We start from the raw sequence: 3,087 nt of genomic DNA on the forward strand, positions 1-3,087 counted from the left end.
ATAGCCATCTACTAGAGCATTTATACCAGCTTTTTTACTAACCACAAGCCATCATGTATTTACAAATAGTCCATTCAGGGGACTGTCTGTGTATTTGAATTGTTTTATACATATTTATTTCGCTTCTGTATCTCAGTCTCTTCAGCCCAACGACTGTAGCAAGTGAGTTTATAAGCTGTCCTAGTGAGTTTATAAGCTGTCCTAGTGAGTTAATAAGCTGTCCTAGTTGAGTTTATAAGCTGTCCTAGTGAGTTTATAAGCTGTCCTAGTGAGTTTATAAGCTGTCCTAGTGAGTTTATAAGCTGTCCTAGTGAGTTTATAAGCTGTCCTAACAAGTGACTCTGGTGTCGGGTTACATTATGACACTGAAGGTCGGAATGTCCCGCCTATCTTATTTCATTCGCTTAAAGGCTGTCACTTCTTGCAGAAGATATGCATACACCTGCGGCACTGTCAAATGAAGCACAAAATGCGGAAATCTATCCGTATTCCACATAAACTAGTCCCGGCTATCCGTTCGTTGACAAACACAGAAGGTTGTAATATTGAATTCAATAGACGGAAACAGAGAGAGAGGGAGAAGAGACTGCCAGTCCCCTAATTATAGCCAAAACATGAAGGAAACTGGCAGTCTCTCTCCTTCTCTATCTCTCTCTCTGTTTCTTATTGAATTATATGTAGCATATATTTAAACACTTAGCTAAGTGGTCAAGGGGAACACTTGAAATGCACTAATTTGAAATATGTAGTTAGGATGTTATAAGGTATTATATAAAGCCAATGGTCATCTATAAGGCATTTATTCAGTGTAGTGCTGTCCCCAACAAAAAATATATATTTTTTTCTTTCGACCAATCGATTAAACGTGTATTTTTCCATTAAAGTCAGCAACAAAAAGAAATGTCCCTTTTTCAGGACCCTGTCTTTCAAAGATAATTCGTAAAAATCACAGATCTTCATTGTAAAGGGTTTAAACACTGTTTCCCAAGCTTGTTCAATGAACCATAAACAATTAATGCACATGCACCTGTGGAACGGTCGTTAAGACACTAACAGCTTACAGTTGGTAGGCAATTAAGGTCACAGTTATGAAAACTTAGGACACTAAAGAGGCCTTTCTACTAACTCTGAAGAACACCAAAAGAAAAGATGCCCAGGGTCCTGCCTATCTACGTGAACGTGCCTTAAGCATGCTGCATGGAGGCATAACACTGCAGATGTGGGCCAGGGCAATAAATTGCAATGTCGTACTGTGAGACGCCTAAGACAGCGCTACAGGGAGACAGGACGGACAACTAATCATCCTCGCAGTGGCAGACCACGTGTAACAACACCTGCACAGGATCGGTACATCCGAACATCACACCTGCGGGACAGGTACACGGATGGCAACAACACCTGCCGAGTTAAACCAGGAATGCACATTCCCCATCAGTGCTCAGACTGTCTGCAATAGGCTGAGAGAGGCTGGACTGAGGGCTTTTAGGCCTGTTGTAAGGCAGGTCTCACCAGACATCACCGCAACAACGTTGCCTATGGGCACAAACCCACCGTCGCTGGACCAGCAGGACTGACAGAGTCGCGATTTTGTCTCACCAGGGTGATGGTCGGATTTGCGTTTATCGTCGTGGGAATGCCCCCGCTACACCGAGGCCTGTATTCTGGAGCGGGATCGATTTGGAGGTGGAGGGTCCGTCATGGTCTGGGGTAGTGTGTCACAAGCATCATCGGACTGAGCTTGTTGTCATTGCATGCAATCGCAACGCTGTGCTATTACAGGGAAGACATCCTCCTCCCTCATGTGGTACCCTTCCTGCAGGCTCATCCTGACATGACCCTCCAGCATGACAATGCCACAGCCATACTGGCTCGTTCTGTGTGTGATTTCCTGCAGACAGGAATGTCAGTGTTCTGCCATGGCCAGCGAAGAGCACGGATCTCAATCCCATTTTGAAGCACGTCTGGGGACCGTTTGGATCGGAAGGGGTGAGGGCTAGGGCCATTCCCCCCAGAAATGTCCGGACTTCCGGACTTCAATTTATGTCTCAGTTGTTGAATCCTGTGTGTTCATACAAATATTTACACATGTTAAGTTTGCTGAAAAATAATGGAGTTGACAGTGAGAGGATGTTTATTTTTTGCTGTTTATATGTGTTTTAATAAAAATTAACTATATGCATTGAGCTTGTCTTTCTTTTAAGCTTATGTTTGATGAAATAAGACAAATGCCTCAAGAGGGTGCCAGAGATCTAGATTGCCGAGAAAAAAAAATCACCTGACCGCACTATTCTCCTCCTGCTGGCTTTCGCCGATTGTGCCATTACTCTCCTGAAGTTGCCTGTATAGGCTTCACAGAGTTGTCCGGTAACTTTTCTCATGTTGTATGCCAATTTATCTTACCAATTTCAACCTATCTTCAGTTATGTTATTGGTTTTCAATATGCACATTTTCGTGAAACAGTTTATTCTTGTGGAATTCAATAAATAATTTAATTTGTTGTAGGTAGCCTAGATTCTGTTAATAGCTTGCGACACTATTGGTTTGAATTTAGACGCAAATCCTCTGCCTAATTGTAGGCACCATAGGTTGAATAATATTTGCCTGTAACTGTGTCATTAGCTGTGGTAACAGGCCTACTACAGTAATACCTGGCCTAATAGGCCACCGTGAGACTCCTTACCTCAGAAGCCTCTCTCGTTCCAACAGTAATTCATCAAATCATCAGTAATATGAACTGGATCACTCCTGTTTTGCCTTCTCTCAGTTGATGTAGTCATGGTAATCACCCACAGGCGGCCAGGCCAACGCGCACCTCCTCAGCGCAGCAGCGTAATTACCCATGATACTTCCTCCTGTTAATTGATACTCAGGAAAAGAGAAAATCCTGATGACGTAGTCTGTTTTTGTGGTCATTTCCCAAGAAGGCAGGAAATATTGTATCATTGAAACAATAATGTGTAGTCATTATAATTCTGGTAAACTGGCGGTTGGAGTGAAGCTATTTAAGACATTTGATATGTAAATATTATGAATCTGACCCAATATCCAATATGGAGGTTTATTCAATGTAATTCCTCAGGCATTTA

Source organism: Salvelinus sp. IW2-2015, unplaced genomic scaffold (assembly GCF_002910315.2).
Source record: "Salvelinus sp. IW2-2015 unplaced genomic scaffold, ASM291031v2 Un_scaffold1767, whole genome shotgun sequence".
NCBI classification, from domain to species: domain Eukaryota; kingdom Metazoa; phylum Chordata; class Actinopteri; order Salmoniformes; family Salmonidae; genus Salvelinus; species Salvelinus sp. IW2-2015.